We start from the raw sequence: 18,616 nt of genomic DNA, 5'->3' as shown, positions 1-18,616 counted from the left end.
AGCTGCAGCGAGGCAAAAAAAATACTTTCAGTCTTGTGTTAAAATAAATGTTTGTTGCTTACCTGCTGTGCTGTCATTAGCCACAAAACACTCAACATTGTTTTGAAAGCAGCCGATCCAAGCTCACACAGTGTTGCAGTTCAACATGATGATATATGGAAATAAAGGTATGTGCGTGCGTGCGTGCGTGCGTGCGTGCGTGCGTGCATGTGCGTGCGTGCGAGCGTGCGTGTGGAAACGTTAACATGGCATTGGTCCAACTGGTACTGGTAGGAGCTCTTTTTAGTCCGACCGGTCGGACTAAGCCGGGAGGTCGAACCAGAGGGCAGTCCCCTGTCCAATCGCCATGCATTGTGAGATTGTGATCGGCTATTTTCAAATGACCAGAATATATAGGGCTTAAGTGGTCAATGTAGGCTACTATATATGTTCTGTAATAATGATGAAAATCTACAAAGTAACTAGTATAGCCTAACTAAAGTCTTCAAATTATTATCGTGGCTTAAAAGTATAATTTTGGGGTCACACATATAGGAAAGGGTTTTTAGGGTGGATGATAGAATGCAAATTCTAGGGGGAATAAGCTATGGGAAAGAAAGAGGCATGATTTGATCAGGGGCATTAAACCAGAGGAACTGGGAGACAGTATTCCCTGGAAAGGCTGCTGTGACATCACATGCATTTCGATATGATTAAAGAGGGTCCCTTAAGTGTTCCTGGCCTGGCCTAAAGTTACACCACGTTTCTAAATCGAGTGAGCGTTGTGCATGTGGCCCTGGAAGCAGGAAGAGTTAATATTTCATAGAGGACAAGTCCTATCTTGTCATGTGCACCACGGTGATCTTATGCACTCATAATGTGCATATAATATTAGACATTTGCGTGTCCATAATGCATTATAATGGACTGCATCTGTATACGGCTTCACCCATTCACACACCAAGGTGTGTGAATGGGTGAATTAAAAAATAAAAAATAAATCCAAAAAGGTAGCACATCCAAAAATTAAACAAACGGGAGAAAGTATTCACATTTCCATTTCTTTCATCTTCAAATAAACAGTGGTGGAAAAAGTACAAAAATATTTTACTTAAGTAGAAGTACTGATTCTCTACTTGAAAATTACTTAAGTAAAAGTACAAAGTACCCATTAAGAAAGTTACTTAAGTAAAAGTATAAAAGTACCTCAAATTAAATGTACTTAAGTACAAAAAGTACCCGGTGTAAAAATGTACTTAAGTATAAAAGTAAAAATTACAAAGTACAAGTAAAAAGTACAAGTAAAAAGTACAACATGCTTTTCAAAATGCCTACAAAGAAAAGTCCAAAAGTGGCTTTATTTCAACACTCGTCTCGAAACTGGCCATTCAATATCAATGGCATTTAATGTTTGTGTTGGGATAAACACTAGAAACTGGCCATTCATTATCAATGGCATTTAATGTTTGTGTTGGGATAAACACTAGAAACTAAACTGGCCACTCATTATCATTACAAACATTACAAACAACTCAGGGTGCAAGCAAGCTCACACAAAAATATATTTCAGATTTAGGGGAGAATGGGGAGAGCCATTGCAATTTGCAAAACAGACATTATAATTGCATGAATTCACGCATTATAATTAGCCCTTCACTAATTAAGCCCCACCCACTCCACTTTGCAGGGCAAACTGTCTCCCATTGAGATGCATGTAAATGATTTCTCCATAAAAATAATCGATCATTTCATTAGCAAGAGCTTGAAAATGTCTTCTAAATAGAGTAAAAAAAGCCTACAGTAGTACAGTAGGCTATAGGCCTATGCACAAATGTGGATTTCATTATTGGGGGATAAAGTTGAAACCGATATCAACTTTAACGACCATCCCGTTCGACAGACGTTTACATGCAATGCACGGTAAAGACGGCCTATACAGTGATTATTATTGCAATCACCTGGATGGGTGAGTCGTGTAACGTTCCTGACGTTAAGATGTGTATGTGAGTCCCATACACATGCGCTGCATCTGCTGCTATTGCAGTTCTGTTTTCGTCACATAATGTGACGAAAACAAAAACAGAACTGCAATAACCAGCAGATGCAGCGCACGTCAGACACACACAACACACACACACACACACACAGCGTGGCTCGCTGTTATTTATTCACCGCACCAGAGAGAGACAGAGAGAGAGAGAGAGAGAGAGAGAGAGACGGGCGCTTCTTGTCCAGCTTTTTCAACGCACCGCACCACCATGCTTCTGTGTGAATGTGAACGAATGAGTGAGGCGATGACTTTATAAACTTTATGTGGAAAATGCGGAGATTGCGCATATTTCGCGTGGAAATGTGTAGCGAGTAACGAAAGGTGTCCAATTTTAATGTAGCGGATTAAAAGTACGATTTTTTACTTGTAAATGTAACGAAGTAAAAGTAAAAATACAGAAAAATAAAAATAGTAAATAAAAGTACAAATTCTCAAAACGTGTACTTAAGTACAGTAACGAAGTAATTGTACTTCGTTATTTTCCACCACTGCAAATAAACTATTTAATTTTTCACCAAAGACGGAGTACCTTGGATTATTTTCTTTTCAAGTCTGCAATTCACATTTTGACAAGCAGTACTACTTGGAGGAAGGATACCTTTTGTCTATTTCCATTTCTTTATTGGCACACACCAAAAAAAGCGTTTCGGCTATGCAGCCTTCATCAGAGCAATGCAAAGCCGAAACGCGTTAGTGTTCCTTTTTGGTGTGTGCCAATAAAGAAATGGAAATGTGACTACTTTGTCCCCCGCTTGTTTAATTTTTGGATGTGCTACCTTTTTGGATTTTTTTTAATTCCTATTTTTTTATGTATACTTGATTTGGGTTTGGCACTCCACTGAAAGCCATTGCTGATGCGCAACCTCTTTTTCTCATTTTGAAATCATTATCTATGAGTGCTTATTACGACTGGATTGTTGCCCTTCGGGCCTACTCGGGAATCACTTAAGTCCGGAGCGATGTAAGTCAGGAATGATGCAAGTTGGGAATGCATGCTCCACCCGGTTAATGCAATTCCCATTGGGCCTCATGCGGCAACCGCTCTCAAGAAGTTCTTAAGAGGAAATTTGTTCTTAGACCCACTTAGGAAGTTTTTAAGAAGCACTCTTAGGGTGGCTGTTTTGTTCTTAAGTGTGACATTTTTGTGGGAAAAATGATGTATTCTTGAAGTTTCTTCAATTCTACAGTTGTATTATATAGTATTTAAATTAAAATAATATTTGTATCATATCTTTAGAGCAGTGGTTCTTAAAGTGTGGTCTGGGACCAAGCGGTCCAAAACTGGCAAAACGAGGAACAGTTTAGCCCCATTTTATACTTTGAAAATAACCGATCTACAAGCTCACAACGCGTACCATGTTGAGCTTGTTGATCGGCTATTTTCGAAACATTTTGATAAATCTTCAAAAAATGTCTATAGCAGAAAGTCTTTTCGGATGGGGGTCTGCAGAATGCATGTCAATTTGGAGGTTCTTGACATGAAAATGTTTGAGTTTTCAACAGGCCTACAAATTACAATCAAACCCAAACAGAACAGTTGAGTTGAAGCCAAGCACCATACCCACCCCATAACCCCCACCCACCATCATCGCCCCCCCTATACCCCCACCCCATACACCCCCCCCCCCAAATAACATACAGACAGCTACGAAGGCCATAGCCATCATAAACAGTCTTAAGGACAAAAGGCACATAAACGCCAAACAACACCAATACTTAATAGGACAGGATAGCCCACGGGCTAGGATATTTTATCTTTTACCAAAAATACACAAAAGCCCGGATTCATGGACAATACCATATGAAATTCCACCCGGGAGACCAATTGTGTCGGACTGTGGCAGCGAGACGTATCAGACAGCAGAGTTTATTGAATATTTCCTGAACCCACTGTCGATAAAACACCCCAGTTTTATAAAAGACACTTACGATTTTGTGGACAAAATTAAAGCTATTAAAGTAGGAAAGGAGGCCCTTCTATTTTCAATAGATATAGACAGCCTCTACACAAACATTGAAACAGAATCAGGACTCCAAGCAGTCAGGGAAGTCTTTAGTAAATACCCAGACACAAGTCGACCAGAGGAGGAAATACTCCAATTACTAGACTTAAATCTAACCCAGAATGATTTTTCCTTTAACAACAAATTCTATTTACAAATCAAAGGCACGGCCATGGGAAAGAGATTTGCACCATCTTATGCAAACATTTACATGAGCATATGGGAACAGACCGCACTAGAAAAATGCAGACTTAAACCGACACATTACTATAGATTTCTAGATGATATATTTGGAATATGGGAACATAGCCAAGAAGAATTCCAGGAATTTATTGATGTTTTAAATAGCCATCATAGATCCATAACGATAAAATATGTGACACACACAGAAAGGATTGACTTTCTTGATGTAACAATCTTCAAGGGCCCAAACTTTAACACAAATGGGAAACTAGACCTAAAAGTATTCTTTAAAGAAACAGACACTCACGCCCTATTACACAAAACGTCATTCCACCCGACACACTCCTACACAGGAATAGTCAAATCACAACTACTAAGATTCCATAGGATTTGCACGCAAAGAAGTGATTTCAAAATAGCTTGTAAAACTCTATTTAATGCCCTCAGACTAAGAGGATACACTAGGACCTTCCTCCGGAAAGCCCAAAAAACCTTCTTAGAAATAAAAGTGCGAGATACAGGCCCCAAATTGGCCCTGATAACCAGTTATTCAACACAGAGCACACTAGCCAACAACAGAATAAAAAGGAATTTTGAGAACCGAACAGACGATCTTCTAAAAGATTATAAAATTATATCGGCCTACAGAAAAAATAAAAACCTTAAAGATTATCTAGTACACAGCAAGCTAAAAGAAATCAACACACCAGCACGCCAGGGACCAGAATACTTCAAACCCAAACAATTAGTAAAAAATAGAACCACAAAACGCGTCTTGGAGATTAAACAACAAATAACAGCCAGAACCAGCAACTGCATTTATTTAATCACATGTGAAAAATGTGGTCTACAATATGTCGGAGAGACAGGTAAAACAATAGGTACTAGGCTGGGACGACACAGATACAATATTAACAATGCCAAAAAGACAACCACAAGATTGGTGCAACATTTTATGGCGCACGGCATTGGAGCTCTAAAATGCGCTGGACTTCAACACAATCCTAACTGGACAGTAGGACAAAGACGTTTTAATGAAAAACAGTGGATTAAGAACCTCAACACGGATTTTCCTCGAGGCTTAAACATGCCTAAAATTAGATCTTGAACACTAAAAAACTTAAACTCAGGATTAAACTGGAGAAATCTAAAAGTGATTGGATCAGACTTCCTTCGGATACATGGCGAATGCATTTATTCCTTGCATTGTGCCTACACATGTCGCGACCTGCGGTCGCGACATGTGTAGGCACAGTGCACTGAAATCTTTTAATTCCCCCCTGAGCTAGTACCTGGAAACCGGAGATAAGTCTTTTATAATTATTACTGATTCTCCATTAGAGACATTTGGTCTCTACTAAAACCAAACCACAACTGAAAAAAATCCAGAACAATAGAACACACACCCATTGATTCTGATTGGACAGAGTGAAACAATGGCTAAGTAAGCCACACCTATCAAACAAAGCTGATTGGCCAAAGACTATCAGTCACGCCCACCATTAGGAACACATATTAACCAGGGTTTCAGCACAACTAATCATTCTTCTAACAGAATCAATCCTGCCTGAAGAAGGACAATACCAGTCCGAAATAGCTATAGCATGCATCAGAAGAACCAATGGAGAGACCACCGCAGAACCACGGAAGTTACATGGCCTGAGGACGGGCCACACCGACGAGACCCTCCACCGGGACGATGGGCTGGAAACCAGCCATATCACCAGGAGAGAATCAACACCATACCGCCGGAAGACAGGCGAGAATTCCACCCTAGACTGGAGGAGCCCTGGTTGAAGAACAGACCCAGACAGAGATCTCCCCACCAGTCACAGGGAATTCCACACAACCAACGGCCTGACCACAGACCACAGGTCCTCCGGAGACAGAACCAACCTTGGTTGAACAAGAGACAGCAAAACCAGCAGTCAGTACCTCACCCAAGAGCCGGAGAGAGACCTCAACACCAGACCCGATCGGGTCCCGTAAGATACAACACACATACCTACACACACACACACCACACAGAAAGAGGTGACTTCTTAAAAGCCATCAGAACCATGAACAAATTGATCATAAGTACACATCATCTGCAGAATGTAAATTCTTCTAGCAGACCACCAGCGAGTATAGCAAGGAAAACCCTTGAACTCATAAATTTGATAAAACCAGCTCGACCAACGGCTAAAACCACCCTATTACTCGAAGGGATATCCAGACACTGGTGTCACACAACCATCTTAGCCTTAGAAGAACACTACACCACAGTCTTAAACACAACCAAACAAGAGTTAACAGATAACTTAACAGAGGACGAGGAGAAAAAAGCCTTTACCATAGCAATCAGATGGGCTAGAAAAAACTTAGGGAAAAGACTAACACATTTGGAGATAAACAAAGCCCAACTTATGATCACACAGCTCAGATCAAATAGAACTGTCATTTCTACCCCTCCCCCTCCTACTACTGTCTCTCTGCCTATTCCCACTTTACCCCCACCCCCTCCTTCCTCTGATCCTGATATACCTGTGTCCACTCCCCATCGTTCTCCAAAAACCCCCCCCCCTTGTGTATCCAATGCCCCTCTCTCCCCACCCTCTCTGACCTCGACCCCCCCCATGTTCCCCACCATACTTATTTCCAAGACAATACTACCAACCATAGTACAGGTCCCCCCTAGAACGGATCTATCGGAAGTAGAGTTCCCCTCCCTGACCCTACCACCACAGAAGAGCCCACCGCAGAGGCAAACACGAAGTAGGAGAGCCAATCCAAATGGCACGCCAAAACCCCAGAGGACTGACCACAACAGGACGGAACCAACAAAGAAGAAGACTACACAGGACCGGACCCAGGACACAGAAGCAGCCCCTAGGAGGACCAGGACAGACCCAGGAGAGAACCGAGAAAAGGAATCAGATGAACCAGAAATAGACGAGCCAAGGACCCCAGGGGAAGTCTACAAACACATCAACACCGGGAAGAAGAACCAACGTTGGAGACTATTCCCAAAGAAAAGCATCCTCATCATAGGAGACTCAAACATGAGCCAACTTCCATCTCTGACACGACCAGATCTGCAAGTGGATTGCTACCCAGGAATGGGCTTCCAACATACGAAGGCCCTACTAGAGAGGATACCGAGCAACACCACTGTAGCCTATTGCATCCTGTCGGTTGGGATAAACGAGAGAGGCCACGCTCCAAAACAAGCGCAGAGGGCATTGAGAGAGGCCATCGCAGCAGCACAGAACGCCTTCCCAACTGCAAGTATCCATGTCCCTTTAGTCAACTACTCAACTAATTTCTCAATAAAGGATAAGGATAACATGAGAGAGCTAAATCGCAATATTCTTACCTATAATTACCTCCCTAAATTGGATGACAGGGAGTTTAAAGTGGTTCCTGATAACGTACATTGGACAACAGAGACAGGCAAAGCAATGCTTGTAAATTGGCTTACTAGTTTAAACTTATAGACCCCATAAACCCAGAAAGGAGGGGGGGCAAGTCAATCATAATTAATCTGTCCCATTACTTCCAGCCAGATCAACACAATTTACAATTTACAATTTAGGCATTTAGCAGACGCTCTTAATCCAGAGCGACTTACATTAAGCAAGAACAAAAAGCATGGGAATACATCACATAAAGACATTTATCATGAAACATGCGTAGCTAAGAAAGTAACAGTGGAATATCTATAATGAAACTATACATATAAGCTATACATCTATACTACTATGCTACACATATGTACTATGACGTGCTATGACTACTAGAATTGCTATCTAAGGGGGTGGGGTAAGTGCTATGGGCCATGATGGAGTCTGAAAAGGTGGGTTTTCAGACTGCGGCGGAAGATTGGGAGTGATGCTGCAGTTCTGACTGCAATGGGAAGTGCATTCCACAGTTTTGGAGCCAGAAGGGAGAAGAGTTTGGGACGTGTGGAGCGTTGTCCCGGCGTTTTTAGTGAGGGTACTTCCAGCTTCCCTGCGTTGGCTGATCTGAGTGAGCGGGAGGGTTTGTAGGGTTCGATCATACTTGCAAGATATGGGGGAGCCATACCTTTGGTTGCTTTGAATGCCAGCATCAGGGTTTTGTATTCTGTGCGGGCAGCGACCGGGAGCCAGTGGAGGGAGCGGAGCAGGGGGGAGACATGTGAGAATTTTGGCTGGTTGAAGACCAAGCGAGCTGCAGCATTTTGGATCAGCTGGAGAGGCTTAAGTGCACATGCTGGTAGGCCAGTAAGGAGGGAGTTACAATAGTCAAGTTTTGACAAGACTGTTGTCTGGATTAGGAGCTGGGCTGATTCCTGGGTGAGGAACGGTCTAATTCGTCGTATGTTATAGAGTGTGAACCTACAGGATCGAGTGACAGCTGTGATGTGAGTTTTGAACGAGAGCTGACTGTCCAGGACAACACCAAGATTCCTGGCTGTTGGGACAGACGTTACCAGGGCGTTGTCTATGGAGATAGTTAGCTCCCGCATAGGGCAGGACTTAGCTGGGAAGAAGAGAAGCTCAGTCTTGTCTGGGTTCACCAGACCGAACTGCTGGAAAAGGGACTTTCCTTTGTCCCGACACTGGATATCTATAAACAACAAACCAACAGGTTAAAGAAAGACCTTTCTCAGTATCACCGCAGATTGAAACTAGCTACACACTTTGGAATGGACCAAGGAACGGAGATACTGCCTTTTCGACCAAAATCAAGCTGGGAACCGTCTGAGAATTTAATCCCAAGCAGTCTTAAACGACTGATGCAGAAGGACATGAATACGGTAACACGCATATATTACGACCTTTGACCCTATATGGGGTCTTGGCTCCAAAGGAGTAATATATGATGCGGCTGTCAAGAATCACAAACCAGTTCCAGCAACAAAGGTGTACATTTATTGGAAAGCTTTACAATATTACATATCAACAGGGCAAGCAATGTATCTATATGGCGTCAGGGTGGCCAATGCTAAAAATAACAAACAAAACACCCCCCCCAACCCTACCTAGAAAAGAAATAATCCTAAACTACACCAAAAAGAAAATTACAATCTAGGCTCCCTAACTACAAGTTAAACAGTGGGTCAAAACTGGGGCACCAAAATAAATAGCAGCACACCCTTACCAGATACAGCTTCCCTGGGGTTTGGGATACTTGGACAGTGGATACTAACTGTGTTTAACAACTTGGTCAGACTAGTAACTTAAGCAGACTAATATGCTTTCATTGGAAAAACTAAAGAACAGGGTCTCAGCAGCAGTGTTTGCATGGGGTGTTGATACAATGGCAGAAGAGAGTTGTGGTCTGTTCTCTCTCTCCTTTTATAGTGGGTGGTGATGAGGCCCAGGTGTGTTCCAATCTCCACGACACACCTCCAATCCCTACTGCCACGCCCACCATCCATCATCAACACTGGAAAACACTAAAAGTGTATTATGCACACAGACCAAAACAATACTGGGGCCACATAGGACCGTAACACCCCTTCCCATAAAAATAAACATGTACACTTTACCAAGTTCAGCTTAAAGGGGTAAATGGTTATTCAACCATAATTGAAAAGTAACTGTTAACAGTTAAACATAACGCATGATTCTGATTCTGAATTTTCTCACCCCCACTCGCGGGATAGAGCGTCGGCCACCACATTGTCGGCCCCCTTCTTGTGTCGGATGTCCAGATTGTAGTCCTGTGCCAGCAGAGCCCACCTCATCAATCGTTGGTTGTGGTTGTACATTCGGGCCAGGAACACCAGGGGGTTGTGGTCGGTGTAGACCGTCACTGGTGCTGGGCTGGAACCCACATAAACGTCGAAGTGTTGGAGTGCCAGCAGCATGGCCAGAGTCTCCTTCTCTATTGTTGAATACCCCAGTTGGTGCTTCTTGAACTTGGCGGAGTAGTAACACACTGGGTGGTTGATGTCATTTGTGCTCTCCTGTAGCAGGACTGCTCCTGCTCCAGAAGCACTGGCATCCACCTCCAGTGTGAATGGTCGAGAGAAGTCTGGCGCAGCCAGAACTGGGGCACTGCAGAGAAGAGACTTCGCACATTCGAAGGCATGTTGGCAGTCATCTGTCCACACAAAGGGTTGCTTAGGACTAGTCAATCTGGTTAGGGGGGTAACAACTACAGAAAAGTTCTTGCAGAAACATCTGTAGTACCCGGCCATTCCTAGGAAACGCTTTAGTTCCCGCCTGGTAGTGGGTCTGGGATAGGCAAGGATGGCTTCTACCTTGGCATCAACAGGGCGCACCTGCCCATGGCCAACTTGCTTACCCAGGTACGTGACAGTTGCCTTGGCAAACTCACATTTTGCCAAGGTGAGAGTTAGGGATGCCTTTGCTAGCCGGTCAAACACCATACTTAATGACCTCATATGCTCCTCCCACACAGAAGAGTACAGTACCACGTCATCAAGATAGACATTACAGTTTGGGACATCACCAAGCACCGTATTCATTAAGCGTTGAAAGGTGGCTGGTGCGTTTCGCATCCCGAAAGGCATAACTGTGTACTGTAGGAAATGGTCTGGAGTGACAAAGGCTGATATGTCAGATGCTTGAGGGGTGAGAGGCACTTGCCAATACCCTTTCAGCAGATCCAGTTTAGTAATATAAACAGCTGACCCCACATTGTCCACACAATCTTCCATGCGGGGCAAGGGAAAAGAGTCAGCCACAGTGACAGCATTCACCCTGCGGTAATCTGTGCAAAAACGTGTAGAACCATCTGCCTTAGGGGTTAGTAAACAGGGAGAACTCCATGGGCTATGGCTACGTTTTGCCAAACCATTTTCAAGCAAGTATTCCACTTCCTTCTTCATCATTTCCCTTTTTACCAGAGGGCAACGGTAAGGGTGCTGTCTAATAGGGGCAGCGTCACCCACTTTAACATCGTGTGCTACTACTGTAGTGCGTGAGGGGACATCCCCGAAAAGGCTAGGATAGGCCAAAATTAACTCTTTAACATCTTGCTTTTCACCATCAGCAAGATAGGACAAATATGTGTCTAGGCTTGACAATATTTCAGAGTTAGGTAGCCTACCACATTGTTGAGATTTGCTTCCCAGTTTCAAGCCATCGTCATCCACCTGTGCTACTGGGCTCAACACTAGAGAAACCGAGGCATCTGGGGTGACATCAGCCTCAGTACCTTTCTCTGAGGTGTCCTTGGTCTCCTCTCTAGAATTAAACAGTTTCAGCATGTTAATATGACAGAGCCGTGTCCGGCGTCTACGTTCAGGAGTGTGAATTACATAGTCTGTGTCACTCACTTTACTCTTAACTGTATATGGCCCTGAGAACCGTGCACTAAGGGAAGAACCAAGCACGGGCAACAGGACTAATACCTGGTCTCCTGGTTGAAAACTGCGTTCAACTGCTTTTCTGTCATAGCGCTGTTTCATTTTCCCCTGGCTGGTAGAGAGGGCAGCCTTTGCTAAGGAGCAAGCATGGTGAAGTCGTTCTCGACACTGAGTGACAAAATCCAACACGTTAGTTTTGGGGGAGGGACCAATGGACATGAACTGTTCTTTTAACACCTTCAATGGGCCTCGTACGCTGTGCCCAAACACAAGTTCAGCAGGGCTGAACCCAAGAGACTCCTGCTTAGCCTCCCGAATAGCGAACAGTAAAAAAGGTAACCCCTCATCCCACGTCTTCTCTGTTTCATAACAGTATTTGCGTAGCATTGACTTTAACGTCTGGTGCCAGCGCTCAAGTGCACCTTGGGACTCAGGGTGATATGCACTTGACACAACATGTTTAATCCCCAGGGACTGCAAGGTCTGCCCAAACACTTTTGACAGGAAGTTGCTTCCCCGATCAGTTTGGCAAACTTTGGGTAGGCCAAACGTAGTGAAAAATTTAGTCAATGCCTTAGTGACAGTCAGGGCAGTAATTGTCCGTAGAGGGATAGCCTCTGGGAAACGAGTGGCCACACACATTATGGTCAGGAGGAACTGATTTCCAGACTTAGCCTTTGGCAATGGGCCAACACAATCAACGATCACATGTTCAAATGGCTCACCCACTGCAGGTATCGGACAGAGGGGAGCAGGTGGTACCACTTGGTTAGGCTTCCCCGTGACTTGGCAGGTGCCGCAGGTCTTACAGTAACGAGTTACATCAGCTTTTAAACCTGGCCAAAAGAAATGCCTTAGGATTCGATCATAGGTTTTTGTGATGCCCAAATGTCCAGACCAGGGATGGTCGTGGGCCAACTCCAACACCTGTCTTCTGTAATCAGTGGGAACAACAACTTGATACACAACGCCCCAGTCATTGTCTGTCTCCCCCAACCCCTGCATGTTTCGTGAGACCCATTTGCGCATAAGCACCCGATCATCAAGGTAAAAAGACTGGCCTTTGCCTCTTACTTCTGCTGCCTCAACAGCCTCTGCAAAACATTTTGAGAGGGTTGTATCGGCCTGCTGAGCATTGATAAGGGACTCACGTGTGACTGGTAGTTTGGAGAGGGGATAGTCAACTGACAGGTTAGTGTTATCCAGACGCACCTTGTCTTCCCTAAGACCAGAGGCAAACATGGAGTCGGCTAGATGTATCCCTTCCTCTGTCTGTTTGCGGGCCTGAGCCCTAGTGAGGACACTAACAGAAAACACTTCTGGGTAGGTCTGTGACAATGCATCTAATGCATCAGGTTCTGGGTTGCATACAACTTCAGGGACAGGTCTCACCCTACCCCCAGCGATATCATTTCCCATAATGAAGTCAACACCAGGGATAGGGAACGAGTCCCGCACAGCAACACGGAAGAACCCAGTAACCAAGTCTGATTGCACATGTACATGATGAAGTGGGGCTGGCACACAACCCATCTCAATACCTTGTACAATAGTACTGGCTCCACAAGAAGATTCCCCACTCAGGGGTAGAACACCACTCAGAACAAAGGACTGTGAACCACCTGTGTCCCTCAATATCACAACAGTCCGTTGGTCCTCTGCCTTCCCTGTCAAAGACACCTGGCCTTCAAAAATGAAAGGCTTGAAACACTCATCAGGAACCATGGGCCTATCTGTAGCTAGTTGGGGGCCACCGGGGGGAACAGTTTTAATCAAACCAACACCTTTTGGTTGCTTACTCTGCTGTGTCTCCTGCTTACGCTTTAATGCATAGCAGTCAGAAACACTATGGCCTGCCTTAAGGCAAAAGAAACACTTTCTCTCACCCTTGGGACTTGTGGGGGACCCCTTGGAGCGGATGACCTGAGGATCATCATTTTTCTGATGAGGCTCACGCTTGGGAGCATTATCCCTTTTCCCTGAAAAGTCACTCTTATGAGTTAGGGCAAACTCATCAGCCAGCACAGCTGCCTCCTGTAGAGTAGTCACCTTCTGTTCATTTAAGTATAACATGGTACGCTCTGACATGCAAGTCTTAAACTCTTCCAGAAGCATTAGCTCTCTTAAGGCACTGAACTCTGAGGTTTTGGTTGCAAGGCACCACCTATCAAAGAGAGTACTCTTTTCCCTTGGAAACTCGACAAATGTTTGTGTAGCCGTTTTCTTCTGGCCACGGAAACGCTGTCGATACGCTTCCGGAACTAACTCATATGTTCTGAGTATCGCACTTTTCATAACACCATATTTCAAACTGTCTTCAAGTGACAGGGCTGCACAAGCCTCCTGAGCTTTGCCAGTTAGTTTGCATTGAAGCAGCAAAGGCCAGATATCCTGCGGCCACTGTAAGGCAGCAGCAATTCTCTCAAAAGCATTGAAATAACATTCCACTTCACTTTCTCTGAAAGGAGGTACTAAAGCAATGTGTTTACTCACATCAAATGTCAGAGATGGAGCAAAGGGCAGTTTGCTACGAGAAGGAACCTCAGGGGACTGCAGTGAAACGGGAGGGGACCCTACGGGTGGGGCATGTTCTACTTTAGGGACCCCTGCGCCAGCCCTATGCTTTGCATCCAACTCCAGCTTCCGCATTTTAACAGACGTATCTGCCTCAATACGCTGCAACCCTAGCTTGAACTCCATGTCCATTTTTCGAGCATGTACTTTGTCTTCGGCCTCCAGCCGAAGGCGAGTTAAGCGCACCTTTAAACGTGCCTCATCTACTTTAGATGCCCCTAAAGAGGAACTCACAGAGAGTGTGGGTGATACTGACCCCCCTTGAGCATCCCCCCCCCACTGAGGAGGTTCACCCTGACCTTGGTCAGCCCCACCACCCACATCATCCACCACATCAGCCTCCCCCACCTGAGGAGAACCAGGCACCGGCGGCAACACAATGAGCCCATTCTGAACAAGCTGTGCAAATACAATGGCTCTTAAATCAGCTTTAAGGTGAGGACGAGCTGCCTGTACCTCAAAATGGTCAGCAATTATGTTCAAGTCGGCCTTCCTGCATTTGTTCAACTTTTCTAACGTTGGGTTGGTTAGAAACAACTTTAAGTCAAACTGTGCCATTTTACCATTGTATACAACACTAAACACCTGCTGCTGATCCCGGACGAGCCCCCAAATATATTACGACCTTTGACCCTATATGGGGTCTTGGCTCCAAAGGAGTAATATATGATGCGGCTGTCAAGAATCACAAACCAGTTCCAGCAACAAAGGTGTACATTTATTGGAAAGCTTTACAATATTACATATCAACAGGGCAAGCAATGTATCTATATGGCGTCAGGGTGGCCAATGCTAAAAATAACAAACAAAACACCCCCCCCAACCCTACCTAGAAAAGAAATAATCCTAAACTACACCAAAAAGAAAATTACAATCTAGGCTCCCTAACTACAAGTTAAACAGTGGGTCAAAACTGGGGCACCAAAATAAATAGCAGCACACCCTTACCAGATACAGCTTCCCTGGGGTTTGGGATACTTGGACAGTGGATACTAACTGTGTTTAACAACTTGGTCAGACTAGTAACTTAAGCAGACTAATATGCTTTCATTGGAAAAACTAAAGAACAGGGTCTCAGCAGCAGTGTTTGCATGGGGTGTTGATACAATGGCAGAAGAGAGTTGTGGTCTGTTCTCTCTCTCCTTTTATAGTGGGTGGTGATGAGGCCCAGGTGTGTTCCAATCTCCACGACACACCTCCAATCCCTACTGCCACGCCCACCATCCATCATCAACACTGGAAAACACTAAAAGTGTATTATGCACACAGACCAAAACAATACTGGGGCCACATAGGACCGTAACAGCATACCAGGACACATTAAGGAAAAAGATAATCTCACAATAGAACAAACCAGGGCACTTAGGGAACTAATCAACAACAAACAAATCATTATCAAACCAGCAGACAAAGGCTCCTGCATAGTAATTATGGATCGACACCAATACCTTTTAGAAGGTGAGAGACAGCTCAACAATCAGGACCATTATAGGCAATTAGACCAACCCATTTACATGCAGACAGCTACGAAGGCCATAGCCATCATAAACAGTCTTAAGGACAAAAGGCACATAAACGCCAAACAACACCAATACTTAATAGGACAGGATAGCCCACGGGCTAGGATATTTTATCTTTTACCAAAAATACACAAAAGCCCGGATTCATGGACAATACCATATGAAATTCCACCCGGGAGACCAATTGTGTCGGACTGTGGCAGCGAGACGTATCAGACAGCAGAGTTTATTGAATATTTCCTGAACCCACTGTCGATAAAACACCCCAGTTTTATAAAAGACACTTACGATTTTGTGGACAAAATTAAAGCTATTAAAGTAGGAAAGGAGGCCCTTCTATTTTCAATAGATATAGACAGCCTCTACACAAACATTGAAACAGAATCAGGACTCCAAGCAGTCAGGGAAGTCTTTAGTAAATACCCAGACACAAGTCGACCAGAGGAGGAAATACTCCAATTACTAGACTTAAATCTAACCCAGAATGATTTTTCCTTTAACAACAAATTCTATTTACAAATCAAAGGCACGGCCATGGGAAAGAGATTTGCACCATCTTATGCAAACATTTACATGAGCATATGGGAACAGACCGCACTAGAAAAATGCAGACTTAAACCGACACATTACTATAGATTTCTAGATGATATATTTGGAATATGGGAACATAGCCAAGAAGAATTCCAGGAATTTATTGATGTTTTAAATAGCCATCATAGATCCATAACGATAAAATATGTGACACACACAGAAAGGATTGACTTTCTTGATGTAACAATCTTCAAGGGCCCAAACTTTAACACAAATGGGAAACTAGACTTAAAAGTATTCTTTAAAGAAACAGACACTCACGCCCTATTACACAAAACGTCATTCCACCCGACACACTCCTACACAGGAATAGTCAAATCACAACTACTAAGATTCCATAGGATTTGCACGCAAAGAAGTGATTTCAAAATAGCTTGTAAAACTCTATTTAATGCCCTCAGACTAAGAGGATACACTAGGACCTTCCTCCGGAAAGCCCAAAAAACCTTCTTAGAAATAAAAGTGCGAGATACAGGCCCCAAATTGGCCCTGATAACCAGTTATTCAACACAGAGCACACTAGCCAACAACAGAATAAAAAGGAATTTTGAGAACCGAACAGACGATCTTCTAAAAGATTATAAAATTATATCGGCCTACAGAAAAAATAAAAACCTTAAAGATTATCTAGTACACAGCAAGCTAAAAGAAATCAACACACCAGCACGCCAGGGACCAGAATACTTCAAACCCAAACAATTAGTAAAAAATAGAACCACAAAACGCGTCTTGGAGATTAAACAACAAATAACAGCCAGAACCAGCAACTGCATTTATTTAATCACATGTGAAAAATGTGGTCTACAATATGTCGGAGAGACAGGTAAAACAATAGGTACTAGGCTGGGACGACACAGATACAATATTAACAATGCCAAAAAGACAACCACAAGATTGGTGCAACATTTTATGGCGCACGGCATTGGAGCTCTAAAATGCGCTGGACTTCAACACAATCCTAACTGGACAGTAGGACAAAGACGTTTTAATGAAAAACAGTGGATTAAGAACCTCAACACGGATTTTCCTCGAGGCTTAAACATGCCTAAAATTAGATCTTGAACACTAAAAAACTTAAACTCAGGATTAAACTGGAGAAATCTAAAAGTGATTGGATCAGACTTCCTTCGGATACATGGCGAATGCATTTATTCCTTGCATTGTGCATACACATGTCGCGACCTGCGGTCGCGACATGTGTAGGCACAATGCACTGAAATCTTTTAATTCCCCCCCCCAAATAACCGATCTACAAGATCACAACGCGTACCATTACTGCCCTGACATGAAAATGTTTGAGATCCAGTGCTTTAGAGTTTTCAACATGCCTGACAATTACAATCAAACCCAAATCAACACACATCTAAATCCTGTGGGTCTGGAACTTCCGGGGGCCCCCCGGAGACGCCCGCACGGAGTTGCACCACTCACTGATTTTTAATGTTTGGAGTCTGGTGTTCCACCATTTTTATAGACTTTAGTTTAGGTATTCATTCTTGACTTCATTCACTCAACTTTATTTCTGTGTGTGAGGTCCTGTGACTGCAGGCAGGGTCATGCTGTCATGCAAAACAACGCCCACCTGGACAAAACACCTAAGAAAGAGTGAGCGCGACATGCCTTACATGTGGAATAGTGGGGCGGTTCCCTATGGTAATTAGGATGCTGTTTAGGATAGGTGGGTCGTCTACCTATAATAATTAGGATGAACTGACACACCCCTTCAAGTTACGAGGATTGGGATTCATCAACATAAGAACATACGAACAAATTCTGCCTTTTAAGAACGTTTCATATCTGTCCGTGAGCAGCTAATCTCCGGCACCGTTTGACTCTTCAGCGTGAAACTGTGCACGGACACACCCTACTCCCTAGAAGCCAGAGCAGAACCTGTGTTCTATATTATTCAAATCACAATTCACATTCAAAACAATTCTTGTTTTGTATTACTCCTACAGATTTGGTCCAAACACCAGGAAAATCGGTACACATTATCTATAGTCTAGAGTCTGATAATGTGTACCGGACAGATCTGTTGATCACATGACTATACACTCATATTCCATCCTGATTGGCTAAGATTGGCCTCCAAGGTTTGCAGGACTGGTCCATTTTGAACAAAGTACCTCAAATCATGAACACAGTGTTCGATTGCTGTGAAACGTGCATGTAGGCCTACATTTCCAGCTGACGGCATTTTGTGTTTATTTAAATGTACTTAGTAGAAAATGTTGCCATTTTCCATACTGTACTGTAGTTCACAATTTGTTTCACATTACCCTCTCAAATATTAGGCATAAAGAGGTTGCGCATCAGCAATGGTTTTCAGTGGAGTGCTAAACCCAAATCCAGTATAGGCTACATCAATAAATCCAAAAACGTAGCACATCCAAAAATGTAATAAATGGCG

Source organism: Protomyctophum bolini (assembly GCF_963924005.1).
Source record: "Protomyctophum bolini genome assembly, chromosome: 4".
In the NCBI taxonomy this organism is placed as follows: Eukaryota; Metazoa; Chordata; class Actinopteri; order Myctophiformes; family Myctophidae; genus Protomyctophum; species Protomyctophum bolini.
Note: the sequence above shows the minus strand (reverse complement) of the source record.